We start from the raw sequence: 23,166 nt of genomic DNA, 5'->3' as shown, positions 1-23,166 counted from the left end.
CCCAGTTCAGAGGCTACTGATGGATGGCAAGGTGGTGAAGGGGAGACCATCTCCTGTCCTCCTGGGCTAGCTGGGGAGATCTCTCTTTGCCTGAGACTGACAGAGTCCCAGTCCAGAGCAGCTGGGGGAGAGGCCACCATGGACAGAGACTCCACTTGTGGAGGAAGAGGTGCTTCAGGAGCTAAATCCAGAGAGCCAAATCCTGCAGGGACAGGCACTGTGGAGGAGGTCACCAGAACAGGGATGGTTTCTGTCCCCAGGGCAGGCAGAGGTGTGAGAGGATGCTCCAGCCCTGTTGCCAAAGCAGGTACAGCCAGTCCTGGTGCTGTGGGGTGCAGTGCTGTTCTCCTCCTGACAGCTCCCCCAAAACTTCCCAGTGGGAAAATATCCATGAGCTTGGTGGGCTGGAGGCCAGTTGTGCCTAGCTCAGGTTTAGGCATGGACAAATGTCCCAAATTGCTTTGGCTTCTCTCAGGGAGTAGCTGCAAGTGGTGCCTGGTGACCACATCAGAGGGGCTCCTCAGGCTGGGCATCAGGCCCTTGGTGAGGCCATCAGCTGGGACACTCAGCAGGGCAGGGCTTCCTTCCTTCTCCAGGCTAGCTGTGCTGAGCTGGCTGTCCCTGGTGGGACCTGCGCCCTCCTGGCTTTGTCCTGTGCCAGGGGACAGAGGCTCAGAGTGTGCAGGCAAGGCCAGGCCTGTTGGTTTAATGGTAAACTGCAGATGGCCCAGACCTTCTGGCCTCAGGGTAGGGCTCAGGACAGGCTGGCTGCTCTCCAGACTCACCCCTGCTGGCTGCCAAAAAGGCTCTGCTCCCTGGAAGGCACCAAGCAAAGGAGTTTCCAAAAGCACACTGTGCACAGGAGCAGAACTCACAGCACTGCCCTCACTCACGGAGGGATTGTGTCCCCAGATGTCCTGACCTGCAGTGGGGATTATTCCCTCAGGTGTTCCTATGCCTGGAGCCTCCAGCAGCTCAGACCCCAGCCCAGAAGGAGCTTTTGTTTCCAGAACCTGTGTCCTTGCATGTTCACATGGGAGAAGCTCTGTAGTTCTTCCCACAGCCCTGGAGTCCAGAGTGATCCCTGCTCCCTGCATCTGCTCACTGCTCAGCACAGTGCTGCTGCCACGTGTGGCTGCAAAGCCCAGTGCACCCCTAAGGTTTTCAACCCAGCCAGACTGAAAACCATCACCTTTCTTTGGCAGCTTTGGGGCGGAAGTTCCAGAAATTGCACCATCTTTGGAGGAAGAGGCACCCTGCTGGTCTTGGAAGATGTAGTACTTCCCTTTAAATCCTGCATCTCTCTGGTTTGGCAAGTACTTCTTCAGCAGCACAACGTGGACAGCCTGAGCAAAGGTGGCAAAGACATGCATCTCCTTTTTCCAGCAGGCATAAACAACACTGTTTTCCACCAGGGAGGAGACTCCTTCAAACAGAATTTTGTCCTCATTTTTGTTGCAAGCATCCTTAGTGATAAATCCCTGGATATAAATGATGATGTGCTTCCTGGAGCCTGCCCAGATTGTCCAGTTGCACCAAAAGCTTACAGGGAAATCAGCATGGAATGCTGGAGGAGAAAACTCCCCATATTTGTCCTTCAGCACTCTGTGGCAGCTTCTTATCGGCACATAGGCCAATAACCAAGGGGATGCCAGCTCTGGAAGACAAGAAGTAACAACCAAGTTTTCCCCCATTTCCACTTTCAAATAAATACTTACCATCTTTATTTCCAGAAATTATCTTCAGGATCCCTCTCCTCCCCATTTTGGTACCTCCTGCTCCCATTTGCCAACCAACCCAGAAACCCATGAGTGGGAAAACATGGGGAAAGCCCTTGGAAAGCTGGAGAAGCCCTGGCCACCACCACCTCCTGCTCCATGGAGAGCCAAGCTGTGCCCCCACAGCCCCAGAGCAGGGCACACCCATGCTTTGAGCTCCCCATGGCCCTGCAGGAGCACAGAAGGTCCCAGGACAGCCACACAGGGGGTGCCACTCATCCCAGGGAGGCAGCTTCTCCTCTGCAGGGTAGGGTCAGGCTGCTTTAGGGACCGGGGCTAAAGGCTCAGGGAGCTGCCCCAGCTGGGTGAGTTAGGAAAGCAAAGAGAGCACTGCTACATTTGGGTTCAGCCTGTGGGTTTGTTGTTTATACACCTGCAGACCTGGAAACAAAGCTCTCCTGGAAGCATTTCCAATCTCTTTGGTTTAAAGGGCTCAGCCAAGCCAGAAGCCATTAGAGCCCCAACATTAGCATCTCCCCACATTAGTATCTCCCCAGAGCACCCAACGTGGAAAGCAGCTTTCCTTAGGCAGGGAAAAGCAGTGTTTTCCAAAACCACTTTCTCAAAGCCAGAAGAATGGCAAGTTCAGGACAGATTTACCCCACAGGAGCACACTTAAAGTTCGGGTTGGACTTTTGCCACTTGTTTTAATTGCTGCAGAGCTTTGCTCCTGCCTGCAGGACCTGCTCTGTGGCAGGGACCTGGCAGCCACAGGACAGTGGCACAGCTTATCTCCCGCACCAGCGCTGGTTTTTCCCTACCCCAGCACTGAGTGCTGATCAACCACATCCCACACCACCCCACAGCCAGATTGTCGCTCCTGATTTTCCACACTACTTATTGGTGGCTTAAAGTACCCAACAAGTTCTGGGGGAACAGAAAAAACAAAACAAAACAAAAACAACAACAAAAAACCAAAACAAAACCCCAGACAAAAAAAAAACCAAACAAAAATCTAAACACAAACAAGCAAACCAAAAGCCAGAGGCTGATCTGAGAACTAATTCTTACCAGGTTTAACCTTCCAGTGTTCCTGAGAGGATCCCCTTGCCTATAAAAATAGAAAATAGTCCAATTGCAGGCCCAAATACCAATTCCCAATGTTTATAACAGTGCTCAGAGAAATGCCAACACCAGCCCAATGTGAAGGGAGAACCAAACCCAGCCCGGTGGGTTGGGGCTTTGCCTGCACCTGGACCAAGTCTCAAGGTCACATCATTTATTCCATGGGATTATAAACCTTCTCCCCTCCCTACATCCAGAAGCACTGCCTGATTTGCGCTGTTGGACCACAACCAATACAAAAACCAGCCCCAAAACACAGCAAGCAAAGCCAGTCAGGCTTTAATCACTCAGGGCCATGCAGAAGAGAGAAGGATTTGCAAGCAGGCAGGACAGCACACGCAAGGGGGGAGTTTGCCACAGGGAACCAAGTCTCCACTGCCCCTCACTCACCCCTGCAGCAGCTGCAGCATCACAGCAGGGCCCCAGCATCACCCCAGGACCCTGCCCAGCAGGAGCTGGCCTCAGCACCCAAGGCATCAAGAGCAGGGCCAGAATAAACAGGGAGGGCAAAGGCTTCATGGCAAGGGTTTACCAGAGGCACAACATTAAATAAGACAAAAAAACCCAAAAAAACAAACAAAAAAACCAACAAAATATACAAAAAAACTCCCTGTCTCTCCCCAAAATAATCCCTCAGGCAGAGCAAATGTGTGGTCACCACCTTTCCCAGACCCTCTCCAAAACACATCCCTGCAGCAAAGGGGTTGGCCTGGCACCCCACTCACTCATATAGGGCCCTGCTTCACCAGTGCCAGCAATTAGCTAATAGCAATTAGTTAATCAATGAAATGAGGCCAGCTGTAGCTTGTTAGGGACAGACTTGTCCTTTCAGCTTGCTGCCCAAGTGTTGTTTCTGTGCTGGGTATTTGGGTAAAAAACATCTTTCCATTTATAACACATAATATTCTAACCTGAAATTAAAGTGGTGCTGGTACCCCAATGTGACACAGAGCCTAAGTTGCTTGTTGTTTTATAAAAAAAAAAAAATTCAACTACTAGAGTGGGAAAAAAAAAGAGTCCTAATGTAAAAGTGAGTGTTTTCATCACAACATTTTAACCAGCTTCTGCTGAAGCTGTGATTTCCCCAGGGCTGCACCATCCTGAAACAGGTGAAATTTTCTCAAAATACAGGCAGCTCCTCTTCTCATCTACATTTACTCAAGTGTGGAAAGCAAATAGCCCAGGTGTGATGATGTATAAATTATTAGATGCTTAAAATTCTTTCAGCTGTAAGAGTCTAGCTTGTCATTAGGAGCCACACAGATTAGGCAATTAGGCTGTTTGACATGCAGCTTTGACAATGTTGCTTTTAAAACGTCAATCGTCATTTAGCAAAATAAAAAAATCTTTTTTTTTTTTTTCCTTCCAGCTCATCACAGCCTGACAGGATGATGGATGTTCAGGGACAAACACCCCCACGGGTTTTTTGGGGGTCAAATCAAGCAGTTCATCAGACTGTCCCAGCTGCCTGGGTTTTCAGTTGTATTGGAGCAAGCAGCTGCATCCCAGCTCACAATTTTTAAGCTTTTCCATCCACCCCATTGCAGTCCCAATGACCAACAGGACAGTGAGAGCCTGTAACTCTTGCAGAAGGACAAACCTTTCCCTCCCCAGCCATCTGTCCATAACTACACATGTTCAAAGTGACCCCAAGCCCCCTCCTGCTGTCCAGGTGTGGACAGACCTGCAAATTCCCTTTCCCACTTACCACAGAAAGAGAGAATCTTGGAAAATCACTCTGAGGGGACGTAGTCCAACCATTAACCAAACTCTACCTAGCCCAACACAGAGCCATGCCCCTGAGCACCACATCCACGGGACTGGAACCCCTCCAGGTATGGAGCCTTTGTCATTATGGGGGACTACAGCTTGCCAGATGTTGACTGGGAACACTGCACAGCTGGCACAAGCAGGTTCAGAAGGTTCCTACAACACCTGGATGATGATTTCCTGGTACAGGTACTAAGAGAGCTGACTGAGATGCCCTCCTTGCTTTGCTGCTTGCTCACAGAGAGGGTCTCATGAGGGAAAGGGGCATTGGTGACTGTCTTGGCCAGAGTGATCACAAAACCATCAGGTTTAAAAATCTCTGTTGACAGTGAGGAAAAGCACCAGCAAAACTTCAACCCTGGACATGACTTCAGGCTGCTCAGGGTAAGGTTCCCTGGGAAAATGTTTTTACAGGCACTGGCGTCCCTCAGTGCTGGTCACTTTTTAAGCATCACCTTCTAAGGGCACAGGAGCGGGCAATTGAACAGAAATCAAGCAGACAAGATAAAAAGCTGGCTTGGCTGAACAGGGATCTTCTTCTGGAAGTATGGCAAAAAAGGAAGCAAGGTCAGGTGACAGGGAAGGAATACACAGGTGCTGTTCACCACTGCAGGGAGAAAATTTGTGTGACCAAGGCTCAGCTGGAGCTGAAGCTGCCCAGAGCTGTGGGAGACCATAAAAACAGGGTTTTTGAAAAATGCATTAATGACAACAGTGCAGTGATAGCATCAGCCTGTTACAGGATGAGGGTGGTCACCTCACAAACAAGGCCATAAAGCAAAGATGTTTATGCTTTCTTTGCCTCTGTCTTCAGCACCGCTGATGGGGTAAGGGGCTCCCAGTGCCCTGAACTGAGCCCTGAGGAGCCCATTCCAGTGCTCCAGCTGCACCCCCATGAGGCTGTGGGGCCTGCTGGGATTCAGCTGAGAGCACTCCAGGAGCTGGCTGATGTCATTGTGAGGCCTGTCTCCATGATTTTTTAATTGGCTTGGGAATCTGGAGAGGCCACAGCTAACCAGAAGCTGGCAAACATTGTCCCAGTTTTCAAGAAGGACAAGAGGGATGACCCTAGAAACTTCAGGCCTGTCACATTCACTTCAGTGACTGGTAAATTATGGGGAGGATTATTCTGGGAGGTATTGAAAAGCACCTGAAGGACAAATCACTCCTCAGTCACAGCCAGCACAGCTTCATGACAGGAGAGTGCTGCTCAAACCTGATTTCCTTTTATGGCAGGGTAACCCACCCAGCTGATCAAGAGAAGCCAGTTGTTGTTGTGCTTTTGGATTCCAGTAAAGTTTCTGATACTGTCTCCCATGGGATCCTTCTGGACAAAATGTTCATCCCTCAGCTGGATAAACACATCCTGGGATGGGTGAGCTCACGGCTGGGGCACAAAGGGTTACAGTGAATGGGATGACATCAGACTGGGGACCTGTCCCTACTGGGGTTCTGCAGGGCTCCATCCTTGGCCCTGTGCTCCTCAACATCTCCATAAATGACCTGGACACAGGACTGGAGGGACACTGAGCCAGTTCACAGACAATACACAAGGGAGAGGAGCTGTTGGCTCCCTCCAAGTCAGGGAGATGCTGCAGAGAGACCTCAGCAAATGAGAGGACTGGGCAATCACCAACCATGTGAAGTTTAACAAGGGCAAATGCCAGATTCTGCACCTGGAATGGTGCAGCCCTGGATGTACAGACTGGGGAATGAGAGGGTGGAGAGCAGTGCCATGGAAAGGGACCTGGGGATCCTGGTCCATGGCGAGCTGAACATGAGCCAACAGTGCCCTGGCAGCCAGGAGGGCCACCCGTGTCCTGGGGACATCAGGGACAGCATCCCCAGCAAGGGAGGGGATTGTCCCACTCTGCTCTGCACTGGGGCAGCCTCACCTCGAGTGCTGGGGCAGCTTTGGGTGCCATGATATAAAAAAGACATTAAGGTATTAGAGAGTGTCCAAGGGAGGCCACAAGGATGGTGAAGGGTCTGGAGGGGAAGCCATATGAGGAGTGGCTGAGGTCACTTGGTCTGTCCAACCTGGAGGAGACTGAGGGGAAACCTCAGTGCAGTTACAGCTCCCTCAGGAGGGGCAGAGGAGGGGCAGGCACTGATCTCTTCTCTGTGGTACCCAGTGACAGGACCTGAGGGAATGGCTCTGAAGCTGTGTCAGGGGAGGTTTAGGTTGGATATCAGGAAAAGGTTCTTCACCCAGGAGGTGGTTGGGTGCTGGAACAGGCTCTCCAGAGCTGTGGTCACAGCACTGAGCTGATGGAGTTTAAGAAGTGTTTGGACAACTCTCACGGGCACTTGGTGGAATTCTTGGGGCTGTTCTGTGCAGGGCCAGGAGATAGACTTTGATGATCCTTGTAAGTCCCTTCCAACTCAGGATATTCCATGGTGACTCCACCCTTCTTTTGGGCCTGGCCATGCAGTTTTTTACCCAGCAAATACACCTGTCCATAGCAGGAGCAGCCAGCTCCTTCAAGGGAATGCTCTGGGAAATGGTATCAAAGGCTTTAATAAAGTTTAAGTAGACAACATCCATGGGCCATAGACTCCTGTGTGTCCAAGTGGTGTAAACTCCATATAGGTGAGATTTGGTCTCCTGAACAATGAAGAGGGTTGTGCTACCAGGACCTAAACCCTGGAAGGGAACCCTGCTGCAAGGCAGGGAAGGTCCCTAAGAAGTCTTCTGGTTCATGAAGAGAAGAGGAGCATTTGCTTAATTTAGGCTTAGCAGGAGGTAGAGATGGTGAAATAAATCATAAGGCCAAGTTTATTTTTTATGGGCTGATATGTAAGTATTTGAGTGGGGAGTCTTAATGTGGTTGTTTTCTTTGTTTGTTTGGTAGCAAGTCTTGATTTTCAGCCAATCTCCATAAAAACATAAATTACCCATTAGGATGTTTGGCCCTTTTGACTAAATCTTCATGTTCAGCAGTTGCTGGTCCTTACTTATTTTGGGGTCACCTGGCCTGAGAGCATTTCTGGAGATCTTGTGGGCACATCCACACTGGCCTGGGCCAAGCTGCACAAATTCTGCACCATGGGGCCAAGATCGCCAAATGGAATGTCACAGCCTTTCCACCAGCTCCTGCACCCCTGATTTCTCAGGAGGGGATTGGATCACCCCAGGATGAGCTGAGGGACCCAGCATGACCTTCAGGAGCCAAGCAGCTCCACAGCTGCTGAGGAGGGCACAGCTGCCTTGGGGGCTGTCAGTGTAGACAGTCAACAAAATTAAGCTGATTTCAGCAAGTGTTCAAGTTTACCCCCGAGGCAGCATGATCTACCAGGAGCTGCTACTTACAACTGTTCTGCTGTCATTTATAAGGCACCACAGAGTGTCTGAGAGCTTAGGATAGATAAATGTACCATCTACCTCCCTCTAGTGATTGCATTGCTGAATAAAGAGAAAGTGAAAATCACACTGGGCTAACATTCATCATTCTCTCCTGCACCAAAAGCAAGTGGGAAGAGCTAAAGTAGGATGAGAAATTAAGATTTTGCTCATCACCTCACTAAATGGAAATAACTAGGGTCCAAAACAAAGGGTGACAACTAAAAGCTGTTTGCAAAACAAACTTTTTTTTTTTTCAAAGACAAGGCTATTTTTTAGGGAAAATGGTAACATCACTGGTAGATTTTTTAAAATAGGTTTCAAAAGTTGTGTTATTCTTTAGAGCTTAGCAATATGCCCAGTGAAATTCCAGGGACAGATGCCGGGTGCTCATCTCAACAGCTCCATCTCTCTGAGTGAGCTGGGAGGGCTCTGCTTGCAGGGGCTGCTCTATTATTTATATGTACACTATGTAGAACAAGATCCCTGTATTCAGTGACCAGAGATAAGCATCTGTTTAAGTCCCATTTCTTTGTGTCACCCATTAAATTCCCATTTCTTTGTGTCACTCCTCAGCCAGATTGATTTTAGCTCTGTTGGGGCCGAAGGGGCTATTACACTCTCAGATACAATTAAAGGTAAGGGATTTTTCAGGAGCTGATGTTTTCCTTAAATAGGGAGCTGGCTTTCCTTGATCACCAGTTGCTCTTCCTTGATTCAGCTGCAAATCCTCTGTGCTCAGGGATGTTTTATATGAGTGTTGCCATCATGCTCCACTTCATCATGGTGTTTCACCTGTGTTGATGGTGGACTGCAGCACTGTTAATATAACTGATATATAGCTTAAACTCTGCATTTTGTGGGATTCTTACAGACTAATAGCAGAGATTGTACACCTGCAAGATTTGTAAAAATATTAGTAGTGATTTTTCCCTAGGATTTCAAGGCACCTATTTCTTCTTTATCCCAACCCAGGCATCCTCAGGCAGTATTATTTAACCTCAGTGTTAGACCCACTGGTACATCCACAAACAGGAGCTGCCAGTCCTGACCTCGCACCTCACCCTGAAGGATGCTCCTGCTCCTCGGAGAAGCAAAACTGATTCCAGCAACACCCACAGTCAGCTCCTACTGCAGCTGGGAGAAATCTAGCTGAAAACCAGTATTGCTTAAATAAAATAAAAACCACCAAGAAGTCCAGGTTCAACACCCAAGCTGTAATGTCTTGTTTAGCCCAAAAGGGCATCCTCAGATGTTGACAGGAATTCTTTTCCCAATGGGATTATCCCACAGAGCAGAAGGAAGTTCATCAGGAGCATCCTGCTGCCAGAGAGAGCATTTCCCTGACAGCTTTCTGTGCCACTTTGGCTTGATAGCAAGGCAGGAAAAACATCTCCTTCTTTTTCTTTTTCTTTTTTCCTTGCAGGGTGACTTTTCTTGGTCCTCCAACGTAAGGATTCAGAGCAGCCACTCCTGCCACCAAGCTGTTTGCACCCAAAAAAGAAAATGAAGCTCACAGAGATGGGTTTGGTGAAGTGGCTCATGATGAGAGGGACAGAGCAGCCATCACCCCAGCCAGGGATTTGGGCCCTCTGCTCTGTCCTGGCAGGGGTGGACATGGCCCTTCTGCCCCAGACCAGAGGGACAGTGGCAGCTGAGAGGGCTGATGGCCATCTCTTCAGCACCAGGAGATTCCAAAGCCAGGGCTGGCTTGGGAGGGCCCACTCCAGGGGATATGGGAGGGCTGGCATTCAGCTGGGCACGGGCAGGCTCATCCCATTCCTGGAACAGCTGCCACCTTCTGCACCAGGAGGAAAATCCAGAACACAAACCCTGCAGCAGGGGTGCCCCAGTCACTGGCCCTCCCACCCAGCTGGGCCACTGCTGCTGCTGGGAGGAGAGCCAAGCTGCAGGCAGCTTTGTGTCCTGCAAAGCACTGCAAAACTGATTTATATTAAAAATAAAGAGCACACAATACCGAAGTGCTTGGGGTTTGTCTATTAATCTCTCAACAGTCAGCTGCAAAACTAACAAATCCTCTGAAAGAGCAGCAGGGAGCTGTGTCCCAGCTCACTCCTCCCTGCCCCCTTTTACAGCTAAAAATAATCAATAATGGCTGTCCAAAACAGGGAGACCAAAGCAACCTCACAGGCTGCGAGATCGTGACTCACATCTTCACTCACAGGCTGGCTGGGCACAAAAACCCCACGGGGCTGTGTTTGCCAGCACAGGTGGAAAATCACCTCTGGACCAGCGGGCACCCGGCTGGAGCTCCAGCATCCCTCCTTTTGCCGTGCCCCTGCAGCGCTGCTCTCCTGGTAAGGACTGAAAATGGGAGTGCTGCAGGCAGGGTGAGAGTGCGGAGCCAGGGTGAGACTGAGTGATGCAGCCAGGGTGAGAGTGCTGAGCCAGGGTGAGTGATGCAGCCAGGGTGAGAGTGCGGAGCCGGGGTGAGAGTGAGTGATGCAGCCAGGGTGAGAGTGGCATTATCCTCCCTGCCTTGTGCAAACGAGGGCTGATTGAACCTCTCGGGAGCAGCGAGCCCCCAGGAGGCAGCGGGGTTGTTATTCTGCTGCTAATTGCTGTTTGCGGCTGCCGTCGGCACCACCGGGGACTTGCTCAGGGTGGCCCGGGGTGGTGGTGATGCTGCCGGAGGAGTTTTCCATCCCAATCCCAATCCGAAGGTGCCACCCTCCTGCCCAGGCAGCTCACCCTGCTCGGGTGGGTCGGTCCTCTCTCGGGCACATCGGCACGCAGCTGTTTCCCCTCGAAAAGCAGCGGCACCGAGGGAGAACCAAAACCAAAACAAAACCAAAAATTCTAACCCATTCTAACAGTCTGACTGTTAGGAAAATTAATTTACAAACACCAGAGGTTTATGTCCAAAAAGGAGACAGGGGAGTCTTTTCTGGCTTTATTTGAATAAAGGGAGAGGCCATGGGGCATTCTCCTGGGGTGTCTCGAATTTTTGGAGGATGCAGCCTCCCTTTTATCCCAATTTCCCAGCGGCATTTCCCTTCTCTCTTTCCCCATTGGCTGAGGTAGTTGAGAGGTACAGACTTCCTGATACACCTGATACCGAAGATTTCCCTCTAATGCATAACCCTCCTTTTTAATTCTTATGGAATTTAGGGAATTTGTTTCTTTGATATTTTCTTTCTTTTTGTTTCTTTCATCTTTCAATGTCCAATCTAATTTATCAGCAATCCTAAAGTTTATTTGTTAAAGCAAATATCTTTTTCCATTCATCAATCAGTGGAATCCTTCCCATTGTTTCTTTTATCTTCCAGAGCTAGTTTTATCTACCAGCAGACCCACTGATTGTTTGTAAAGACAAATCCGCTATTCCTCTCACGACTGGTTATGAGTAGAAAGGTTGCCCATTTTTTTAAAAGTTTGCAGAGTTCACAGGTTCGGCCAGTTGCTGCCACGGCGGAGTTCTAACTGTTTGTTGTTGTAATCACCTGTTGTTAATAGTTTTTCGTTAACTACTTGTTGTTGATGGTTGGGAATTCCCCTTTTTTTTTTTTGAGTAACACCCTGCTGCTTCCTGGAGGATGGCACCCGGGATGGAATGCAAATGAAGAAGCCCCTCACCAAACCTAGCAAAAACCCCTAAAAACAGCGAGCCAACACGGAATTGAGGGATCAAAGTGATGTCTAAGCATGAGGAACAGAATCCAGTGGCCGCTAAGACCCTTTTTCCCCCTCACCCTAACGCCAAAGATGTCGGCTGGACAGAAGACCTCTAATGTCAAACCAAAAATCTGGGAATCTCCCGATGCTCTCGTGAGGATGCAAGCCCCAGCTCTGCCCACAGTGGACAAAGCGGAGCTCTTCCTCCTCCTTGTCCGAGTCACTCCTGGGAGCAGCGGCGGTGTGAGCGCGGACCCATCGGTTTTTCCCACCCGAGCTGATTTTTAATAAAGGCATTAAAAGGAGACAGATCTCCTGCCCTATCTATTTCAACGACCTTTCCCTTTGTGGCGACCACATTTCAGGAACTGGCAACAAAACCCAAATGTCCCACCTGGCTCTCTGCTGTCCCGGCTCCCACCGCCCCGGGGGCGGGCCAGACCCAGCCTGGCGTCTCTGCTCTGGCACCGCCTGGGAAAGCCCCGGAGCGCCCTGGGGACTTTCCCAGCCTGGCCAAAAAAAAGGTTCTGTTGCAACCTTCTGGCCCAAAGCAGCCTGGCCTGCGGTGCACAGGAGAGGGACACGCCAGCCCCGCCCCGCACTTGCAGCATGAGGACGAGCGCAGGTGTGAGGAGCGCGGTTGTCACCGCTTTGTCACCGCTCTGTCACCGGGGCCATCCCCGCCCGCCGTGAGGGGAGGCGACCGCGACGCTTCGCTGTTCCCCTCCGTGCTGGTTCCTCATCGCACAGCTGGGGGAGAGGCAGGGAGATCCTGTTTAAAAATAAGTTCTAAAAAATCTGGGGGAGAAAAGCAAAAAAATAGATTAAATAGCTGCCGCAAGGGCTGTGGCCACATTGATGGGATTTGCTGCCTGCCTGCTCAGGAGTGGGTGCCAAGGGGTGGCACGGATCCGGTCCTGATGCTGTCACAGGCCCAGTGCGAGCTGCTCTTTGCCTCGGGCTGTCCCTGTTCCAGGCCAGCATGGCTGGGTCTGCATAGGGACTGACCCAGCACGGCTGGAGTGGGGCCAGGAGCCAGCGGGTGTCATGGCAAACGTGCCAAGAGGCCCCAGAGGAGGGATTTTCCCAAAGGCCCTGGGTAGAGCTGCACAGCCCTGGTCAGAGGAGCTCCCTGGGGTAACACCCCCCCCCTCCCCTCCCCTCAGCCAGGGCTGTCACACACACTGTGGGCAGGTGGGTGTGGGATCCCATTGCTTGGGTTTGCTTGGGATCCCAAACCTTGGCCAGGTGTGTGCCCCAAGCTGGGGCTGTGACTGGAGGCTGCTGGTGGTGAGCTCTGCCCGGGATGTTCACTGCTCCACACACAGGCACTGAGCCAAACCAGGGCCACTAAAACTTGGCCTCCCACAGTGAGGAGGTTCACCACAGGCTCCAGGAGGTGCTGTGGCCTTGAACTCCCTGCCTGGGAAAAGGTTTCAATTCCAACGTGCTGCTTCTGTTGCCTTCGCTGGGCACCCACCAAACTGGAAGGTGCTGGAGGGAAGGCAGCAGGGATTGCTGGGGTGTGAAAAGGAAAAAAAAACCAAAGGAACTGGTGCTTTCAGGATGACACTGCAGTCAGAAAGTGGTTTAAGAAAGTGTTGAAGTTCAAAATGAGAACATGACACCAGTTTTTCCTCCAGTGCTGTTAATTACACGTGGTTCTGGAGCATGACAATGTATTCCTGGCACAGAGCTACCACTTCCTGCTCTTGCTCGAGACTCTCATACAGAGCAGAAGTGAAGGCAAATGTTGAAAATCCAACAAAGAAATCATGAAAATGAGGACAAATCCCAGCTCTGGAAGGCTGCAGGAAGCGCTGATCTGTAGGCCCACGCCATGAAGCTGCTGGGGGACTACAGTAGCAAAGGCAATAAAAGAGTTGGATTCTTCTTCCTGCTCTGTGCAGGGAGCAAATGGCTCCCAAATATTGTGCATAGCCTTTGAAATCACCCAGACCTGAGCTGTGGTGCCTCCAGCTTCAGACAAAAGCCAGGTATTTTGGTGGAAACCCCTTGGGAAATGGGTGCTCAGAAACTTTCTGCTGTACTGGGGCTGTACAACAAATCCAGAGGCAAAGCCCTGCCTGATTTCAAGGCAGATGTGAGCTCAGGCTGGAAGGTCTAAATCCCAGCTGCTCTGTGAGTGCCTGCAGGGAGGATGACTGGGCCTGTGCTGGCAGTTGCCATCACCCTCAGCATCAGCTCTTGGAGAGACAATCAGAAACACGTCCAGTTCCTCCAGCAGGGCGTTCCAGTGACTGTGCCACAAACGTGAACATCCCCAAACCACAGACTGAATGAGCTGTCAAAGGGGAATTTCCTCCCCCTGCAGCCTGAACTCTCTTTTACTTCTTGTAATGACTTGGGGAGTTAATGACTCCCCATGAAGGAATCCAGATGTTGAAAACAGCAGTCAGGCCAGAAAGCTGGCCCGTGTCCATGTGTGACACTTCCCCTCTGTCCTGGCTGGCTGGGCTGGGAAGGAGCAAGAACCCAGCTGAGCAACAGATTGCATCGGCTGAAGAACTGCCAGCAGCCACAGCAACTCCCCAGCCAAAAAGAAAAATCCCACCTGGAACAGGCCAGAATAATTGTTGGTAAAAAAAAAATAGACTGAGCAAACATTGCAGTCCTTCATGGCTCTGAAAATAAACATCAAATTTTTAAAAAGGTAGTAAGAGATATGCTTGGAAAGGGGATTTGTAAAATGGGACCTTGGTCGCCATAGGGAGTGCCACCCACACTGAGCCAGGGAGGATCTCATGCCGTGGACAATTCTGCGGGGTCCAGTTCATCTAGTAACACATTTATGGGGATTTTCAACAAATTGGTCTGCCTGCAGTGGGACAGGACCTTAATATCCCCTGGTGAGGCTGGTTGGTGGCTCTTAGCCACCAGCACCCATCAAAAACCCTCCTGGTTGGGGCATTTGTGCCCAGCTGGGCTGATTTGTACCTGGCTTTGAGGTCTCCAGCCCTGGTTTGGATGGCAGTGGTTCACCTGGTGCCACCCCTGCCCTGGCAGCCTGCTGGCCATTGAGCACAGGGGCTGAGACAGTCGTGCTGCAAATGCAGAAGTAATTTGGCAGCTGGGCTTATGGCAAATGATCCTAATGAAAAGCAGCTGTCTCATGCCTGTAAATAGGATTGTCTATGCAGCACTTTGTCCTAATAGAGTAAAATCAGAAGATAGGAATTTTATATAGAAGAAGAGTTGCAGTCTCAAATCTAAGCTCTACTGACAGACCAGCATTATTGGTTAGAGCAGGAGGGCTTAGGGACAGTCAAAAAAACCTCAGCACAGAGAAGTCAGGGTACCTCAAACAGCTTTTTATACCCTCCCCTGCTTCCAGCCACTCTGTAAAACGCTCCAGCAAAAGACAGACTTTGTATCACACAAACCTCTCCAATCCCAACCTTCCCTTGCTCTCCCAGGCTGGTTTCTCTGCCAGGCCCTTGTTGGCCTCCCCAGGCTCTGGCTGGTGGCACATCCCCAGCTGGGTTTGTGCTGAATGACCACAGAGAAACCCAGCTCAACCTTCCTCCCTGAGCAGGCACTGATCCAAGTGTCAGCCTGTCCGTGACGTGAAGTGAGTGGAAGCTGGGGGACACCAGGATGGTGAAGGGTCTGGAGGAGGAGCCGTGTGAGGAGCAGCTGAGGTCTTTTGGTCTGATCAGGCTGGACAAGAGGACACTTGTCCAGCCTGAAAACCTCAGTGGGGTTTCAGCATCCTCACTGGGGCAGCACTCTCAAGGCCAGTGACAGTGATCCCAAAATCCACCAGAAAAGAAACTTTCCAACACAGTTCGAAGCATTAGAAAGCTGGCATCCTTTATCAGCACAGGACACACAGGAGGATGTCTCCTTCAGTCTCAGGTGTGTGGTGAGACTTTGCAGCAGGATTTGATTCCAACATAATCATACATATTCATTACAACGTGCCTCCTAGCTTATACACAAACAGCACTTTTCCTAGAACTAATTTACATGCATCATTCTCCTAGTGGAAGGCCTTTTATGGTCCTGGAGGGTCATCTAGAGGGGTCTCTGGTGGTTGTACTCACTGAATCCTTCAATATTACAGGTGGCCTTTCCTTCAACTTTTTTTTTTTTGGGCATGCAGTGTTGCTTCTTGTTACATAATTTGCCAAAAACCCACTACAGACCTCATTTTCAGTTTCTCCACACATACATTTCCAGCTACATTTATCATCCTGAGTGCATGCCTTTACATTCTTTCATCTTTTTTGCTAGTTAGCCTTTAGGCTCGGCCCAGCAACTTCAGGGGAGCTGGAAATTTCTATTCTTTATGTTATTTATCAACAGGACTTGAGGAAATGGTATGAAGCAGAGTCAGGGGAGGTTTAGTTTGGTATCAGGAAAATCCAGTGCCTGCTGTATGAAAAAAAGCCCATAAGTCTTTCCTGTGCTTCTGGCTCACTCCTGTTGAAGACCCTAATTTGCTTTTCCAGGCTACTCTTGATTCTGTAGCCCTCTCTCAGGCCTTTCCTCAGCCATTCCTTCCCAAATCCAGGGCTCACACCTCACACAGACTGAAGCTGCTACGTGTGGGTCCCTGTGGTCTCCTTCTGCACCTACTGCAGTTCACCTCTGTCCTTTTGGGGTGAGCAAACCCCAACTGTGTGCATAGTGAAAATATGGATGGACTGTGTATTTACTTTATGTCAGCCCAGACAGCTGCTAAGAGCACTTGGGGCTCTTCTAACTCTTTATCCTGCTTCTTGAATACCAAACTATTTTTCCTCCAAGTGTATGTTTATAAAGATTTTCAGATCTTAACATGAACAAAAATTCCCTGGAGCTGAGGCTGGCATGCTGAGCTATATATCACTGTAAAAGACAAATTCCAGACCCTGGATATTCAGAACAGACCAGAATAAAAGGAAAAGAAACTTGAGAGGAATTTAAAAAGAAGTAGGTGGGAGGGATGTTTAATGTAATGTTAAAGCAGCACCAGTTTATTCAAGAAGATGCCAGGTGACTAAATGAAAGGCTGGTTGTTTTCTTCTGCAATGTGTGCCCTTTCCTTTCACAGATCTCCCTTCTGGGGATAGAAACAATAACATCAGCTCTGGAGCACCATGTTTATCTGCTCACTCTCACAGAACTACACCCACACGGGTGATCTGGAGTCTGTTTGGCCCCCCAGAGATATGCAAGGCGTAAACATGCATCTGGAAATAAACCATCCATGGGTTTTTCAAAACCACTGTGCTTTGCTTGAAATCACGGACAAGATACAGACAGAGGGGGGAAGAAAAGCCTCTAAAATATTTCTGTGCACCAGATACAGGCAGGTGAAGGGCATCATTTACCACTTCAGCTGCTCCTCATGAGGCTGGGCTTGGCACCGTTCCTGCCCTGACCATTCCTGCTGGGCTGGATTGCCAGGGGAAGGGCACAGCTGGATCTGGAATCACGCTGCCCTGGAACACCTTCTCCCAGCCTGCTGAAGCTGGGAGAGGTGGTGACTTTATCACCTGGGCTTCTGTTTGCTGCACTGCTCTGGGACACTGCCCTGCACAGTCACCAGTTAGGAAGGTGTGGAGCCTCCTCTCCAGACAGACACCATCCACAGGATGGATGTCAGCAGGATGGAATACAAAGATGGATCTTCTCTAGCAGGTTTCCCACTCAGCAAACGTGGCTTAAGGGTTTCCTGAGCAGAGCTGTGCTGAGAGTCTCCCTATCCTCATCTGACCTTGGCAATCTCCTGCAGAAATCTGAGAACTTCCACATCCTGTTTGGAGGGGGGACAACAGAGTGTCACTGGATTCAACCACAGCTTTCTCCATGGAGAGGTTGAACTACAGCAACTCCCCTTGCTTCTCCAGGCAGGAGGCACAAAGAGTTACCCAACACAAACTAAAGAGGGAAATAATTCCATCCAATGACCTTGTTCTTTGAAGTCACAGGAAGCAAAGGGCTGAATCATAGACACAGGGAATGAAGGACTCTTATTATTATTAAGTGCCATTAAAAATTCCAGTGCAAAACTCATCTGTGTAATTAGGTCAGTATCAATTACCCTGATAGAATGATTCAGGTATCTCCAGCATTAAACACCAGCTACATACAACAAATATCCTCAAAGAGGGAAAATCCAGAATGGACCAGATAGAAACAAGCAAAAATAAGTCTGGGAAAGGATGTCACACTCTTAACCACCCACACAGAGCAGGAGGTCCACATTCTCTCCTAAAACACACTCGGAGTATGGAAAAAGCACAGGAAGCAGGAAAGGACCCTCACATGTGCTGGAAGTGCCTGGAAGTGGAATAAGGGACCAGGCATCCTCTGAGATTCAGTGCATTAGGTCCATGCCAGTTCCTCCTCCCAAGACACAGGCACATATTTACTTCACTTTCCAGCAGGCAGCTGCAACTCCATCACACAGGATGGCTCAGGCAACACAGAGGAGAGCTGGGAAATATAACGAATTATGGCATAAGCAAATGCTACTTCAGTGTAGCAAATTGAAGGATGTCAGTTCCGAACTTAGATCAAACGTGAATATTCTTGAAAAGTTTTGAGATGCTTCAATTAGAGGTCCAAAGACAACCCCTCCATAATGCCCCTACTGTGGCATTCACTTTCTGGCAGCTCTGAACCCAGTTTTTTCACATTTAATATTATTCCACTGATAGCTGAAATGGATCATCTTGCTTTCCTGTGAGGAAGAAAGCACAAGAATTAAAAATTATAAAGCTGGAGAAGAATAAATGGATAATCAGCATTGAATGAGAACTGCTGGCATGTATCACATGAAGATCCACTTCATGGAGGAAACAAAACCCCTGTTCAAAGCATATAAAACCACTGACTACCTATAAACCTTCAGTTTTTCCCGTCACACCTTGTTACTAAAAGATCACCAGAGCATCAGGTTGAAGTTGTATCACTGATGCTGAACCAGCAACACCCCCTGGGCTGGTCCAGTCCAAAAAGATACTGAAGATATCCCCAGTGTTCACTCAAATTGTATCCAGGGAGGAGGCAGCTGACTGACAGTCTTCTCATTCTTGGAGCACTGGAAGCACTGGAAGTGTGTTCATAGAGCACAGGGATTGTTATAAAGCTCTTTGCCAGTGAAGGTAAAAAAAACCCAAAAAAGACAAATTCCTGGCAGACAATGTTGCTGCTTGTCACCAACCACTGTGGTCTAGAGCAGCTTCTAATGATTAAAGGCTCTCATGAGCTACCAGAAGTGTTTTATTCGTCCTCTGAGGGGCTGGAGGGTCCACGGAGCCCTGGGTAGGTCCAGCTCTTCCTTGAGCACACATTAGAACAATCCAGGTTGTATTTTTATGGAGAGGAGATGACAGCTCTAAGAACAAATTCGCAGACCAGCTCCAACAAGGAGCCTCTCTGAAAACTGAAGGGCACAAACAAAGCTCACCTCTCTTGAAAGTCATCCAGTTTCCAGATGTCACAAAGCATGGCTCATGTTTCAGCTTTCTTGATAGGGATACTCCTCATTATCTGCTGCTAAACTTCATCACTGCTGGCACTGTATCAAAATCGTGTAGGACTGGCCTAAGGAAAACAATTCACTTGGCCTCTCTGGCATTTATGTTCTCATAAACAAAGTAGTCAACAAGTAACAAGATGATGAAACTTTTAGGTCTCTTCGGCAGCAGCCAAAAGCTGCTACATCTAAAACAGAAGTCTGTTTCCTAACGTATGAGAAAGATTGAAAGGAAAGGAAAATGAGACAATTTCCTTTAGATTTTTATATTTTAAAAATTTCTCCCACTTCCCACTGTGACTAAATAAGATATCCACCAAAGTGAGGGTTCATTTTTTTTTAGTTCATCTCAGGCTAGTATTTCCTACCCTGGCAAGATTTGTAACATCTGTAGTGGGAATTTCTTCCCACCCACTGCTCTCCCCCCTCATTTGTTTCTCAAAAAGATTTTGTATGTGTTTGAATATGGGACGATAAGAAATGTGAACAGTTATGCAAATTTTGGAAGAGAAGAAAAGCACAAGGGGTCTCTAGGGACATAAACATGCTTCTGCTTTCTTCAATGTTGCTGAAGAATAATTCAAATCTCAGTAAAATTTTGCTTTAGTAGGAAGCTCACAGGTGAGCTTTCAGGTCTGATCTGCTAAAGACAGGTGAGAGCCTCCCCACTTAGCCAAGCAGTTCTATAGACTGAGCTTAAATACACAACTATTTCCAGCTCTACCACAATCTAATGTTACAGGATTCCAGGAAAGCAAGAGCACAAAATATTAAGAACCAGAATGATCCTACAGGTAAGAAGACAGAGAAGAAGTGGCTTGAAGAATGATGTTTTCTGAAGTCACAACTCAAATTTATTGTACAAATGAAAAGTCTGTGTTCTTAAATCTTGTGACTTCCTTTCAGCAAGGCTTTCAAATGCTCATCACACACAGGCATCCTGGCTAATCTGCCAGCACAGTGTGGATGTAATGTCCCCAGAAAAAGGGAAAATTTGGGCTGTCATGAGACATTGACTTTTCTGGAAGAGGGGGAGTATCAGTGATAGGAGTAGTGAGGAAAAAAACATGACACATTTAAGACAAATGAGGAAACACAAATGAATCATCTTTGCAGAATTCAGCCAAAATTTATCCAGAGGGATGGAGGAAGAAGGGGAAAGGACACAAAAATACAGCCACAGCAAATCCTAAACTGCAGCTCCAGTCTTAAAAATCTAACAGGAGATGTCTGGGGATTATTTCTAATCCCTGTAGAAACTCTCTCCAAATCTGTCCAGAGCAGTTTTGTTTAAAGAAATTACAATGGCAGTGGCAGTAGAAAAGCCAGCTCCAGAATCAGAAAGTTCACAGCTTGTTTGGCAGCTCAGCATTTTTCCTCCATTTACTCCCCTGAAACAGTTTGAAATCTGGCTCTGATAGAAGCGATTTTGTAAATTTTTTGTAACTTTCTCAGCAAACCTTGAGGTTTACTGGAGAGGCAAGCACAGTGTCCACAGTGTCCACCAAGAGGTGAGAGAGATAAGGGGACAGAGGGAACAAAAATATATGACAAGGCAGGAAAGATGGATTCATTTAGATGGAGAGTTTAGCAGGGAAGACTGGAAATGACACTGGTTGAACACAAAGAGGTAAATCAAGGAGCCTAGAAATTAGGAGGCTGATTTGAATTGTCTCCATATAAAGTTTGAAATTGTCAAATGTATCTTGATGCACTTCTGACAGTAAACTCACTGTGCATTCACCTGAAGCACATAGTTAATGTCTGAAGTCTTTAGGCTTGAAGGCAACTTAAATAAATATATATATAACTGCAATAACATGAAAATACAGAAAACTGAGCAAAAATTGAGGTCACAGGGATTTGTTCCATACCTACACAGATGTTAACAGGACCTGGAGTAATGACTGACACCCCAAGACCAAGTTAGGCCCAGTTCACCTGGTTGAGTCAGGTGTTACTAGACAGAGCACAAATGTTTTCACTGACAAATGGAAATGGACTCTATCTTTTGAAAAGGCTGGCCTGCAAAGCCCACAAGGTGCTACTCAGCCACCCCTCAGCAGAATCCAGCCAGAGCAGTTTAAACACGACTTAGGGCAGGCTGAGCCAATACAAATATAAATTGTGATTAGCAATCAAATACCTGGTCTGAGCACAACAGAAAAACTGACCTGCTCAGTATTTCATCACTCCTGACATTTTGAAAATTTGCCTCCAGAACTGCAGTTTACTTCAATTCTCACTCCCACTCCTGTTCTCACCTTCATCCAGCAAGGAGAGGGGCAACAGTTTAAAAAAGTTAAAGAAAGAGAAAGGAGAGAATTTGAAGAGTGTTTTGTGCCGGGGCTGATTGACAGCCGTTGCTCCATTCAGAACCACCTCCATGATTTCTGTCGATGAAGGGGATCCATTAAGCAGCTCTCCCTGCCCTATTTGCTTGCTAAGTTGGTTTCATGACTATTCTGAGAAGAAAATAGTTCAGTGCAGACATGAACTCCTTTGGATTGGTGCCCTCAAGCAAACGCAAGTGGAAATCTTACACATATGAGGTGCAGCAAGGCAGAAGGGAAAGGAGGCCAAATTTCAGGGGGTGAATGCTGACTGTGGGCTAGATGAGAACAGCAGCACCAGATAAGAGCTGGATTGCTCACTGCTGCATCACAAAGCCCCACATTCAGCATTACCTGCATGAGGAGCCTTGCCGACTTGCATACCCAATGCAAACCTTCCAGTGAATTCTAATGGGCCTCTTTCTTGTACTTTCCAGCCAAAACCCTTTTTGAAGTTTGGCTTTGTGTGCTCCCAACATTGAAAAGAAGAAAAGGACTGCCAGGAATTCTCTTATCACGAGCCATGTCAAGTGCTACATTTCACTCAAGCCTGCATAACAAAACTGGGTAGGGGAGGAAGGGATCCAAGTGTAAAATGCAGTCAGGCCAAGGAACCAGCTGGCAGAAAACAGGGACTCCATCCTCTGGAAGATAAACCTTATAATTTGTGCATTAATTATAGCTCGTTTACCTTCCTTATCCTGTATTTTCTCCTCCCAACTGGATTTTGAATCAAAGGCCTGAGCCTTTATACAAACAAGCTAATGGATTCTAATGGCTCACCCTGATGCAGCATTATTTAATCATAGCAGCACTTCATTTTCCCTGCTGCATTCAGGGAAGAAAAAAGAACAAAGAACAAAGACTGCATCCACATTGAGCTGTCTCAACCAAACACATCTTATTTCAGTTTCCAAATTCCATTCTTTCTATTGTTGTCAAATTTTCTCATGCCTTCATCTTAGACTCCTTCCCTTTAATTTAAGAAAAAAATATAACAGAAATCTAAGTACTTAACAGCATTTAAGAAAGAAATAGTAGAATGCAGCAGTTACAGGTTGTTGCACATGCTTTTTAAGGACTTTTCACCTTCTGTGTCCCAGCTGTCTCCAAATCCCATTCCCATCGTGCTTTTGGATGCATTCTGTTCCTTTATATGTTATTTATTCCCCTTACTCTTCACTCCACACACTCCCAATTATTTGCCAAGACAATTCTTTCTCCATGGGAGTGGACCAGGCACAGCCACCAGTGCTCTCCTACACCTGGAGTAAACAAAAGTAGTCTCTCAGATTTCTCCCCCAGCACCCTTTGCCTATTTGGCCCCCCAGCACCGCCCGCTCAGCTTGTCCTCTGCCCTTCCTCCTGTCCCTTCTGAGGGTGGGGAAATTGGGGAAATGCTTTCTCACAGCATTTCTCCTCCCCAGGTGCCACTCAGCTTGTTTTTCCTTATTATCAGGTGTGTCCCACACAAGAGACCTGGGTTTTACCTCATGGTTGCCAGGAAAGGTATAAATTAAATAATTAATGCTGGCACTCCACCAATCACACCCGTTTCACTTAACATCACATGTGCACTCCACCCTATCTTACTCACACGATTTAATTCCTGGGCTCTTTTCCTATCCCTCTTTTTGCTGCAATCCTCCTGTTTGTGTTTGATCCTCCCACAGACCTCAGCAGTTTTACTCAGTGCTCACTTGTCCCTGCCTCTCTTTCCCCTCCACGTCTCCACTCTCCCCTAGCACC

Source organism: Camarhynchus parvulus, chromosome 3, assembly GCF_901933205.1.
Source record: "Camarhynchus parvulus chromosome 3, STF_HiC, whole genome shotgun sequence".
Taxonomy (NCBI): Eukaryota; Metazoa; Chordata; class Aves; order Passeriformes; family Thraupidae; genus Camarhynchus; species Camarhynchus parvulus.
The sequence above is the reverse complement of the archived record's forward strand: the minus strand, read 5'-3'. Positions refer to the sequence as shown.